Source organism: Oncorhynchus masou, unplaced genomic scaffold, assembly GCF_036934945.1.
Source record: "Oncorhynchus masou masou isolate Uvic2021 unplaced genomic scaffold, UVic_Omas_1.1 unplaced_scaffold_2282, whole genome shotgun sequence".
Lineage (NCBI taxonomy): Eukaryota > Metazoa > Chordata > Actinopteri > Salmoniformes > Salmonidae > Oncorhynchus > Oncorhynchus masou.
Window position 1 is genome coordinate 38468 of NW_027008751.1, and position 13206 is coordinate 51673.

General features: G+C 44.4%; 1 protein-coding gene across 30 annotated transcripts in view; it reads left to right on the forward strand.

Moving 5' to 3' along the window:
• Positions 1-2753: 2753 nt before the first annotated feature.
• Positions 2754-13206, forward strand: part of LOC135533195 (poly(rC)-binding protein 3-like) — a 30995-nt gene continuing 20542 nt past the window's right edge. For 13 of the 30 annotated variants that reach the window (XM_064960592.1, XM_064960600.1, XM_064960605.1 and 10 more), the window contains exons 1-3: positions 2754-3044; positions 9838-9904; positions 11607-11729. The gene's annotated coding sequence lies outside the window, so the exon portion shown is untranslated. Of the gene's footprint in view, positions 3045-3256; positions 3304-4550; positions 4818-5460; positions 5509-9837; positions 9905-11606; positions 11730-13206 lie in introns of those variants that run through there. The other 17 variants (XM_064960603.1, XM_064960604.1, XM_064960613.1 and 14 more) reach the window with 7 other exon arrangements.

Here is a 13206-nt window from a genome sequence, read left to right on the forward strand (position 1 = left end):
AGAGGACCGGACAGCATGCCCTCCGATTTGACACACTGAACTCTGTCTGCAAAGTAGTTGGTGAACCAGGCAAGGCAGTCATCAGAAAAACCGAGGCTACTGAGTCTGCCGATAAGAATATGGTGATTGACAGAGTCGAAAGCCTTGGCAAGGTCGATGAAGACGGCTGCACAGTACTGTCTTTTATCGATGGCCGTTATGATATCGTTTAGTACCTTGAGCGTGGCTGAGGTGCACCCGTGACCGGCTCGGAAACCAGATTGCACAGCGGAGAAGGTATGGTGTGATTCGAGATGGTCAGTGACCTGTTTGTTGACTTGGCTTTCGAAGACCTTAGATAGGCAGGGCAGGATGGATATAGGTCTGTAACAGTTTGGGTCCAGGGTGTCTCCCCCTTTGAAGAGGGGGATGATTGCGGCAGCTTTCCAATCCTAGGGGTTGAGACAATGGCGGCGGATAGTTTCAGAAATAGAGGGTCCAGATTGTCAAGCCCAGCTGATTTGTACGGGTCCAGGTTTTGCAGCTCTTTCAGAACATCTGCTATCTGGATTTGGGTAAAGGAGAACCTGGAGAGGCTTGGGCGAGTAGCTGCGGGGGGGGAGCTGTTGGCCGAGGTTGGAGTAGCCAGGCGGAAGGCATGGCCAGCCGTTGAGAAATGCTTGTTGAAGTTTTTGATAATCATGGATTTATCGGTGGTGACCGTGTTACCTAGCCTCAGTGCAGTGGGCAGCTGGGAGGAGGTGCTCTTGTTCTCCATGGACTTCACAGTGTCCCAGAACTTTTTGGAGTCGGAGCTACAGGATGCAAATTTCTGCCTGAAGAAGCTGGCCTTAGCTTTCCTGACTGACTGCGTGTATTGGTTCCTGACTTCCCTGAACAGTTGCATATCGCAGGGACAATTCGATGCTATTGCAGTCCGCCACAGGATGTTTTTGTGCTGGTCGAGGGCAGTCAGGTCTGGATTGAACCAAGGGCTATATCTGTTCTTAGTTCTGCATTTTTTGAACGGAGCATGCTTATCTAAAATGGTGAGGAAGTTACTTTTAAAGAATGACCAGGCATCCTCAACTGACGGGATGAGGTCAATGTCCTTCCAGGATACCCGGGCCAGGTCGATTAGAAAGGGCTGCTCACAGAAGTGTTTTAGGGAGCGTTTGACAGTGATGAGGGGTGGTCGTTTGACTGCGGCTCCGTAGCGGATACAGGCAATGAGGCAGTGATCGCTGAGATCCTGGTTGAAGACGGCGGAGGTGTATTTGGAGGGCCAGTTGGTCAGGATGACGTCTATGAGGGTGCCCTTGTTTACAGATTTAGGGTTGTATCTGCTGGGTTCCTTGATGATTTGTGTGAGATTGATGGCATCTAGCTTAGATTGTAGGACTGCCGGGGTATTAAGCATATCCCAGTTTAGGTCACCTAACAGAACAAACTCTGAAGCTAGATGGGGGGTGACCTCTGAGTATGGCATGACCAATTTGATTATCACGTGGTTGGTTTTAAGTTAAAAGAACTGCCTCAGGCTACATGGAGAGAATCAGTCCATTGTCACAGCACTTTAAATGTTATGTGATTTAGCCAGTCATGAGATATCTTCTGTGCCCTCAACAGAACCCATAAACACATATCTGGGGATTTGGTTGTCATGCAGTTATCCCAAGGCAGTCCAACAGTGTGCCTTGATTTCATGGACATCACAGCCATAGCTGTGAGGAAGGCCTCACTGCAAATTCTGGATCCATCCAAGACCTGTCTGCATCTAGTGCTATTTCCCAGACAAAGCACTTCCTTCTGTGTCACCTCCTTTGAGAACCAGACCCTAATGTGAAAGGATAGCATGCATGCAAACAGTGGCAGCCATTCTGCTGTATCACTTTCACCCATGAATGTATTCTGCGCTTTCAACTAGGAACTTTCCATCTCTTTCAGATCAGTGGTTATAAGGAATCGGACAGAGGAGGAAATTAGTCTTAGGACATCATTTCCACAACATTTTCCTGTTACCTTGGTTTGACTGTGGCAATATCCTGTATATTATCCACAGCGACCAATACTCATTTCATCGCAGCTGGTAAACCCTGCCTATATTTCCCCTCTGTGCCCATCTTTCCCCTCCCATTTTCTATGAATCTTTTATAGCCATCTCCTGTCCAGTATAGAGGAGGTACATCCTCTACAGCACAGCCTGTCAGCTGTGTTTTATTAGAGGGCTGAGATACTGCTGAATCAGAGGTTTCACCTCTCCTCCCTCTTTAACAATCAACTCTGTACGTGTGTATGCATGCATTCCTGTGTGTGTGTCTGTGTGTGCACGACTGCGTGTGTTCTGTTTTCAGAAATAATGCAACATGTCATGCGTAACCTCCTTTAAGAGGGTAGCCGTACATGAGAATGACTATAGCATGCAGTACAGCACCTGACTGGATCTCAGCTAGTGTTGTAGGGAAGAATGCTGCCTTGTGTTATCACACTGGTTTAGGTGAATCAAAATCTAATCACTCTAATATGTCCCAGGTCAGGGTCTTAAATCACTCACACAGGCTAAGTGCACCTTCCAAATCTGTCATTAAGAGAGAGGGAGTTTCTAAGAGTCCAAAGGCAATTTCTCTGATTGGCTGGATGAGTCATTGCACCTATTGGCCCTGCCTTCAACGTCTCTCATTGGGTTGTGCAGTTTTACAGCTGCCTCTCATTGGGCCAGTAGGAGAGAGTGGGCTGGGTCTTACTCTTGTTCTCTGTGTTTGAGTGTCTGTGGATGAGTAAGACACTCTCTCTCCCATCCTGGGAGTAACTGCTTGTGTTAGTTCCTTTCTGTTGGCTGTGTGAGTGTGTGTTTGGGTGTGTGTGTGAGAGAGAGAAAGGGAGAGAGTAGCATTTACGTTTCACCTCCCTGTCTCCCTGTTCCCTGTCCTTCCTCTCCTCCTCTCTCGTTCCCTCTCCTGGACTACCCCATTGGAACCTAGCCAGACCCCTTCCCTGCCTGGACCCTCCACTCTCCATCCCTGTGACTCTCCTCATCTGTCCATCCCTCCCTCTCCCAGGTCAAGGTAAGCACCACTCTTTCCTATTCAGAATGTGACTTTATCTAGCTTCCTCTAATTTCAGACGTCTGATGAATTACAACCCTGGATAAGTTTACACCATATTGCAGTTTTCTAATCAATCTCAGGTCAGAGATTTTCAAGACAGTTGGCATTGCATACAGCCAGTGATCCTGAAAAGCTCTCTTCCCTTTTTCCTCCTTGGCTGCTGTTCAAAGACGCCTGCTTGCCTGGCCCTTCTTCCTCCATGCAGACCATGGCTCTGGTGAGTCTGCTCAGAGGGAGGCAGGGAGGGAGAGAAAGAAGCAGGGGATTAAAATCAGCCAGCAAGGCCACATGGATTTCATCTACCCAGACTAAGCTCAGTCTAAAAGAGGTCCCTTATCTCTCTCCTCTTTTTTGGTCTTTGAAACATGGGTATCCTGCTCTCTGGGCATGGTAGTCTCACCTCATTTGAAAGTTTAAAATAAAAAGTAAATTCATGCTCGGGTGCAGTGGTGGTTGTTTGTACCAGGCTGACTCGTGTTTTGTTGTTCTTTTAGGCTGTTGTTTTCATAGGCTTTGACCTAATTATCCACAGATGCTCCAACAGTAGGTACAAAACAGTATCCCTACTTCCCCTCTTAGAAATGCATTGTCTCCTGTACTGTGGAGGTTGTGGGAGCACCATTAGCTAGCAAATGGAATTATGATGGACACAGGATAATTGCCTTACCAGATAGTGTAATTACCTGCTAAATTGAATCAAAGCCATGGCCTCACTGTTTCCCTTCTGTAAACAGGGTTTAGAGGGAAGGCATGCTGACTTGTACTGAGGATGGACAGGATGTGCTCTGCTGGCTGTCTGATTGGACTTCCTGTTTTGAATCTAGTTAGGAGGGAGGGCTGAGTGTGTTGATGTACTCCCTCAAACAAATATTGTTCTGTATACATACGACTGTGCTTTTACTAGCCAGTTAGAACCAGCACATTGTAACTACTGTGACCTGCATGTGATACCGGTTTGTTGGGGTCATCTTGACTAATTTCAACTGGTGGTGATTGTACAAATATTCTCATGGCATCTTGTTTTATTAGATGCATAGCTACTTGTACTAGAAACAAACAGAGTCAAATAAATGTTGACATTTTCCCCCTTACAAGCTTCACACGTCTTTGTTAACAATCCAACGACTGTTGTTTGGAGTAAGAACACAAGGTTGCGGTGTCTATGGCTTGAAAAGTCGAGAGACCAAACGGTTTGCCAATAGTGCTGTTAACATTGTATCCTTGACTTCTCAGTTGCCCTCTGTCTGCATAGTAGGACAGCAGAGTTCAAAAGACATTAAAGATCCAGAACCTGCCATTCAGGCAGTACTGTGTCTTATTGTTCCATTGTCAACCTCTCAATAGGATGGATTCATGTTTTTTAACGAGTGTGGGAAATGCAGCTCAATAATGTGACATTTATTGAAACCATAAGAATAGTTAAATTATTATAATAACTCTGATTTGTGCAGGTGTTTGCAGTGGAGCCGTATCATGTTGTAATCTATGTTCAGTATCTGCTCTATGCATCCATAGTACTGTAGCTCTGAAACATACCTGCTGTGTACATGCCTCAGGGTTTTGGCAGTTCCATTTACTCCCATATGGCTCTACAACAAGGAGCTGACATGAGCTGTTTTATCAGGTGTAAGGAGGAAAACTGATGATGATGGCTTATAGAACTCAGGGCCCCAAATGGAACAGAAAACACAGCCGTATGGAATTTGGAGGACATTTTGACAGATTTGACGTGTAAGTGTTTGTGCGTGTGCATGCTAGCACCTTCTTGTGTACAGTAGGATGGCATGTTGATAAATGTGTATTGTCCTGTCAACAATAAGGAAGGAATGACTTTACTTAACCATTGATGGACGTTAGGGATGATACAATAGCTTCTCATTACCACACCTCTGTGTTCAATAGGCTCATTAGGTTGTATTCTATTCCTCCTGCACCCATTTGCACCATAACTCATAACAGGATGTAGTGTAAGTGATACTCTGGCCTAAGAGAGAAACCTGAGTCCTCTCTCTGTTCACTGGCCACACAGAGGAGAGTTATGGCCTGGAAAATCGAGATATATTTTTCTCAGAGGAATACAATCTATCTTTCTGTTTGTCCTTTCTTTCTTTCTTTCTTTCCTTTCTTTCTTTCTTTCTTTCTCTCTCTCTCTCTCCTTTCTCTCTCTCTCTCTCTCTCTCTCTCTCTCTCTCTCTCTCTCTCTCTCTCTCTCTCTCTCTCTCTCTCTCTCTCTCTCTCTCTCTCCTTCCCTCCATAACCTGGTTTGACAACCATTAGTCAGTTTTATGATGTTGACGGGAGGATTATAGACGGCTCACTGTTAGCTCACTGTTTCCTTTAGACACATTTCCTCCTAAGCATCTGCAGGTGCAGCACATGGAGTTGAAAGAGCAACTGATGATTGTCACCGCAGCTTCTTACAGTAAGCCGAGCCACTCTCCCTGATCGCTCTCTCTTTGGGAAGGAGGGGGTAAAGATGAGTACGAAGCACAGAATACCTAGGGGACGAGGATGTGTAAAATATAATTTGTCTTCATCTAATACGTGATGCTGTTTTGTCATGTGTCTATGCAAGCCTTGTCTGTCCCTGTTTGGTACACAAGCATTTCTGGAGAGAATGGATTGTCTGGCCGTCTCGGTTGACACGCACATGACAAAGTTGTTGTTGAAACAACCTTGTGCAAATAATCTGCACTTCCAGGTTAGCTACAGTACATATTAACTATACACACCTATAGATGTAGAATAGGATCAGAGACGAAGGCAGACATCTCAGTACTCTCTTTGAGCTGTTGTATTTCTGCCTGTATTATAGAATTAACTGAGTAGACCGGAACAGGGCATTCGCCTCAGACTGATATGGAAATCATGTTATACACACTATTTTGTCTTATGGAATTCAGTCTCATTTCAAAGCATTGCATTTTGGTTGATACCGCAGCCCTTGTGACTGTTGTTGTCAGAAAGGGTCAAGTTATACTGCAGCCCTTATGACTGTGTGGTTCACAGGGTAAAGTTGCACGTACTAACAGACATAATTTCAGTACTTAAACCAACATTGTTTTTTCATCACTAACATACTCTTACTAGTGGCCTTTACGGTGTTGATGTCAAAGCAACGTATAATTAGAGAGCAGGGATATTTCTCTCAGCAAGAGGTTGAAAGAGGGAGAAAATGGAGGGAGGAAATAAAGAGGTAGATGATTACTTTAAAGGGGCAATCCACAGTTGAAATAATAAAGCGTTTTCCCCCACTTATGTTTGGTAAAAGGCTCAGGGATGTGCCTGGAGAAATGTTACCACTTTCAAATTCATAGACAGAGATATAGATGCAAGGATCGACCAACCAAGATATCAACATTATAGTTTTAAGCATGCACTGTTTGTTTACAAGTACAATGTTTACAAACATTGGAGTTAAACAAGTTTATATTTTGTGGTTCTGATGGAGTACGGTAGTTGAACTAAGCTCATAAGTTATGTTATTCAAGAATCAATGGGTACATATCATACGTCCATATGTCCAAAAATTTACAGTTGAAGTCGGAAGTTTACATACACCTTAGCCAAATACATTTAAACTCAGTTTTTCACACTTCCTGACATTTAATCCTAGTAAAAGGTCAGTTAGGATCACCACTTTATTTTAAGAATGTGAAATGTCAGAATAATAGAAGAGAGAATGATTATTTCAGATTAGATTTATTTCATCACATTCCCAGTGGGTCAGAACACTCAATTAGTATTTGGTAGCATTGCCTTTAAATTGTTTACCCTGTTATGGCTGCTGCGAAATTTCGCAGCTTTTTGTTAAAAATCGCGCAACATTTCAACGTCCTGCTAGTCATGCCAGGAATATAGTATATGCATATGATTAGTATGTGTGCATAGAAAACACTCTGAAGTTTCTAAAACTGGTTCAATGATGTCTGTGACTATAACAGAACGAGTTCCGTGGTCAAAATCGCAAGGAAACCTGATCACAAAATCGACGAAGAAAAAATCCATCCGCCAGTCTTTGTATTGTCTATTGCACGCTATAATAGATGGAGATGGGCTTGCAGTTCCTACAGCTTCCACATGATGTCGCCAGTGTTGTGATTTCTAGGCAACTTGATCCTTGGTCAGATGAGTAATAGGCACAACCTGTCTTCGGGAACACAGCTGGAAAAAATGGAAGGGGGAAAGTGGACTTCGTTTTCCAAACTTGTTGCTATTGAATACAGATCGCTCCGTGATCAATTTGATCATTTATTAACGTTTATTAATACCTAAAGTTGGATTACAGAAGTAGTTTGAAATGTTTTGTCAAAGTTTATAGGCAACTTTTTTAATTTAAAAAAATGACGTTGCGTTGGGAAACGTGACTTTTTTCCTGGATTTCACGGTGTTCATAAATGGACATTTTGGGTATATATGGACCGATTTAATAAAAAAAAAAAAGACCCAATTGTGATGTTTATGGGACATATAGGAGTGCCAACAAAGAAGCTCGTCAAAGGAAATGAATGTTTTATATTTTATTTCTGCGTTTTGTGTAGCGCCGGCTACGCTAATTTCTTTGTTTACGTCCCCTTGTGTGTTTCTGGGGGCTGCATGCTATCAGATAATAGCTTCTCATGCTTTCGCCGAAAAGCATTTTACAAATCTGACATGTTGGCTAGATTCAGAACGAGTGTGGCTTTAATTGAGTACCTTGTATGTGTGTTTTAATGGAAGTTTGAGTTGTATCGTGTACTATTAGTTGGCGCTCTGGAATGTCCGCTGATTTGGTCCCTGTACAGGTACAGCAGCCATAACAGGTTTTAACTTGGGTCAAAGTGTCGGGTTCTTCCACAAGCTTCCCACAATAGGTTTGGTGAAGTTGGCCCATTCCTCCTCACAGAGCTGGTGTAACTGAGTCAGGTTTGTAGGCCTCCTTGCTCGCACACGCTTTTTCAGTTCTGCCCACAAATTTTCTATGGGATTGAGGTCAGGGCTTTGTGATGGCTACTCTAATACCATGACTTCGTTGTCCTTAAGCCATTTTGCCACAACTTTGGAAGTATGCTTGGGGTCATTGTCCATTTGGAAGACCCATTTGCGACCAAGCTTTAACTTCCTGACTGATGTCTTGAGATGTTGCTTCAATATATCCACATAATTTTCTTTCCTCATGATCCCATCTATTTTGTGAAGTGCACCAGTCCCTCCTGCAACAAAGCACTCCCACAACATGATGCTGCCACCCCGTGCTTCACGGTTGGGATGGTGATCTTCGGCTTGCAAGCATCCCCCTTTTTGGTGGTGGTCATTATGGTGATGGTCATTATGACCAAACAGTTCTATTTTTGTTTCATCAGACCAGAGTACATTTCTCCAAAAAGTATGATCTTTGTCCCCATGTGCAGTTGGAAACCCTAGTCTGGCTTTTTTATGGAGGTTTTGGAGAAGGGGCCTCTTCCTTGCTGAGCGGCCTTTCAGGTTATGTCGATATAGGACTCGTTTTACTGTAGATATATGTACTTTTGTACCGGTTTTCTCCAGCATCTTCACAAGGTCCTTTGCTGTTGTTCTGGGATTGATTTTCACTTTTCGCACCAAAGTACGTTCATCTCTAGGAGACAGAACGTGTCTCCTTCCTGAGCGGTATGACAGCTGCGTGGTCCCATGGTGTTTATACTTTTACTATTGTTTGTACAGATGAACGTGGTACCTTCAGTCATTTGCAAATTTCTCCCAAGGATGAACCAGACTTGTGGAGGTCTACAATTATTTTTCTTGGCTAATTTCTTTTGATTTTCCCATGATGTCAAGCAAAGAGGCACTGAGTTTGAAGGTAGGCCTTGAAATACATCCTCCAATTGACTCAAATTATGTCCATTGGCCTATCAGAAGCTTCTAATGCCATGACATAATTTTCTGGACTTTTCCAAGCTGTTTAAAGGCACAGTCAACTTAGTGTATGTAAACTTCTGACCCACTGGAATTGTGATACAGTGAATTACAAGTGAAATAATCTGTCTGTAAACAGTTGTTGGAAAAATTACTTGTGTCATGAACAAAGTAGATGACTTGCCAAAACTATAGTTCGTTAACAAAAACGTTTTTGGAGTGGTTGAAAAACAAGTTTTAATGACTCCTAAGTGTATGTAAACTTCTGACTTCAACTGTATGTAGCAACTGCAGATTGCCCCTTTAAGGTAGAGAAAGTGGGAAGGGGCAGAAGACAGACAGCACAGGACTTCCTTTTAGAAGTCATAAAATATGAAACAGTCTGATTCATCGTGGTAGGCTTTGCTAAGAAGCTTCTGATGTAATAGCATATTGCATTCAGAGCATTTCTGTCCTCAGTCCAACAGTGAGTTGTATTTGTACACAGCGACCAACAGAGGGCACTGTTATCCTGTTGAAACAGCAGCCACAGCGGTAAAATTACTAGTTTCCTCTGGCAGGCCAAGCACATTGAACACACACGACTTGTCCTAAACCACCCTCAGAGTGGCAGGTTATCATTGCGTTATGTGCAATTGATGTTGACGACATCCGCTGACCTCCCACTGTCTAGCCGACTATCTAATCAAGATCTAGAGACAATGTCATCATCTATATTATGGTCAATTCTATCTAAAGCATTTCAGGGGTCCAATGGAGGAAATCAGAAATAATAATGGAAAAGCGGTTGATTGAGATAGTCAATGTTCAATGAAAAGTCACATTTAACCCCTGCCTGCAAATGTTTGACTCTTTCTCTCGTCTCCGGGTGGATCAGAAGTGGAGAGCTGGAATCTTCTGGAATGTGGGATAAGACAGGGTCCCATGACATGGACCCCTCTTTGGTAAGAACAGCATGATCTTCTGACATTACCCATTAGGCTGATAATCAACACACACACACGCCTACACCCAAGGCCTATACCCAAGGCATGCACCGAAGGCCTACACCCAAGGCCTACACCCAAGGCCTACACCCAAGGCCTATACCCAAGGCCTATACCCAAGGCCTACACCCAAGGCATATACCCAAGGCCTACACCCAAGGCCTAAACCCAAGGCCTATACCCAAGGCCTACACCCAAAGCCTACACCCAAGGCCTACGCCCAAGGCCTACACCCAAGGCCTATACCCAAGGCCTACACCCAAGGCCTATACCCAAGGCCTATACCCAAGGCCTACACCCAAAGCCTACATCCAAGGCCTATACCCAAGCTGTTGCAGAGTTTAATGTGTAGTGCCAGGGTTGCAAAGGGCCATCTCTGAGGGTCTGGTGACTTTCTTTGCATCTCGCCTCTGCCTGTTTGTTGTGCCACTGTCAACACACACGCACGCACGCACGCACACACACACACACACACACACACACACACACACACACACACACACACACACACACACACACACACACACACACACACACACACACACACACACACACACACACACACACACACACACACACACACACACACACACACACGCATACACTTTTTCACACAATATAAGGAGGCTGTTATTTTCAGCTGCAGCAGAAGGGAATGCTACTAATTAGAGTTTTTGTTGAGTTTACTAATGATGAAAGTCATTTAAGCATACACTAATGGTGTAGGTCCACATACTGTATGGTGTTTGTTCTGCCTTTTAGCCAGGGGTGGACTGACCATCTGGCATTTCGGGCAAATGCCAGATGGGCTGGTCCAGTTTTAGCCCATTGGGCCTGTCTAACTTGGGTTTGTTGTGCAAAATTATCTTTATCTGAATAATATAGGTGGCCTCAAGGAATAAAATGGGCCGTTGTGGGGCCTCAAGAAAAAAAAATGGGCCTTCATGCAGGCCTCAAGGAAAAATATGGGCCAATATGTTAAAAATGCCAGAGCCGATTTCGGGCCCCAGTTTCATTATCTTTGACCTAGAAGTGGAGGCTTTCACCTACTGGAGAAATACTAATAGATTAGATGTTCCATAACCTGTAGGTAAGTAGGAATGGTTCTGAACGGATAGTTCATCACTTCTGCTCTTTTCTATAACCTGTAAGGAACACTATATATGGTCTATTCTTGGCATGTAGGTTTCTTACTTATGGTTGGCACAAATTGAGATATGGGGAGGGGAATGGGCAGGTTATACTGTGTGCAAATTAATTACTGTAGTATTTATATAGTTTAAAAACTGTAGTGTTTTTGCAGATATTACTGTAGTTTTTACTGTTGACTATAGTATACTATAGTATTTCTTATTGTATTCTACGATGTACTACAACATGATATACTACACATGATCGAGGCATACTTCAGTGTGTGGTATAGTATTCTACAGTATACTAGAGTTTACTACAAAATGATATAGTAAGTACTGTAGTACTCTCTAGTAAACTGAAGCATTTTTTCATGTGGGCTGAAATTATTTATTTTGCAGTATGCTCTATTTTACAATACAGCGTTTCAGTCATATATTTTCAAATATATCTGGAATTTAAAAAAAAAAGTGGTAACAGTTGTATGTATGTATTCTTAATGGTTCGTATGTTTTCCTCCTCTCTCTAGAATGGGTTGATGCTGGTCCTGCTGGAGCTGATGATCTGAACCAGTCTGTCAGCCACCGAGCTCCCCCTCCTCCAAACACAACCACTGCCCATGTCCTGATCCCAGTGGTCCAGTTTGTCTGTGGTAAGTCCCTCCTTACCCCTCCCCTGCCCTCCCTCCCCTGCCCTGCCCACTCCTCTTTAGTTTTTTTCTATTAAAAGCACATTAAGTCTATGCTTAACTAAAGACGTCCAGTGCAGTCCATAGGCCTATACCCAAGGCCTATACCCAAGGCCTATACCCGAGGCCAACACCCGAGGTCTACACCCGAGGCCTACACCCAAGGCCTACACCCAAGGCCTACACCCAAGGCCTATACCCAAGGCCTATACCCAAGGCATGCCTACACCCAAGGCCTACACCCAAGGCCTATACCCAAGGCATGCACCGAAGGCCTACACCCAAGGCCTACACCCAAGGCCTACACCCAAGGCCTACACCCAAGGCCTATACCCAAGGCCTACACCCAAGGCATATACCCAAGGCCTACACCCAAGGCCTAAACCCAAGGCCTATACCCAAGGCCTACACCCAAAGCCTACACCCAAGGCCTACGCCCAAGGCCTACACCCAAGGCCTATACCCAAGGCCTACACCCAAGGCCTATACCCAAGGCCTATACCCAAGGCCTACACCCAAAGCCTACATCCAAGGCCTATACCCAAGCTGTTGCAGAGTTTAATGTGTAGTGCCAGGGTTGCAAAGGGCCATCTCTGAGGGTCTGGTGACTTTCTTTGCATCTCGCCTCTGCCTGTTTGTTGTGCCACTGTCAACACACACGCACGCACGCACGCACACACACACACACACACACACACACACACACACACACACACACACACACACACACACACACACACACACACACACACACACACACACACACACACACACACACACACACACACTGAAGACACACACACACACACACACACACACACACACACACACACACACACTGGGGCTAAGGCCACTCTCCGTCTGACACCCAGGGTAATTTGTGTCCTTTGTCACCGCAACTGGCTCTGCCACACTGGCAGCTTTAGCTTACAGCCAGTCAGTGCAGGAGTGTGCAAGTGCAGGCATTTGTGTGTAATTTCTTGTGCATTTGGTGCCTGTGTGTGTGGTCTGTAGCCTACTTGTCAGGGATAAACATGTGTCCTAGTCTCCAAGCTTTAAGTGCTCACTGTGCCACACAAGTGTGTGGTGAATGGGGATACGTACAGTATGATTAGAAGCCTCTTACTTGGGCCCTTCTGTGATGTATTCTAGTGTTTGTATAGTCGTCCATGTCACCAAGCTATGAGATTGAAGACCTACGGGTGAGAACATGCCACCTCCCTCTGTACATGTGGGTGAGTTGCTCCGGGTGCCAGTTCAACTGACGTGGTCAAGTTCAATCTATATCACACTCATGTGTCGGCAGTATTAGACAGTGTTTCCATTGACCCCAGGATCAACAGCGCAGGTATAAACAGGCACACACACACACACATCTCTCTCAACTACCAGCAAAATGTACACAGTCATGAATCATCTCAAAACAAGTGATGTATGCTTC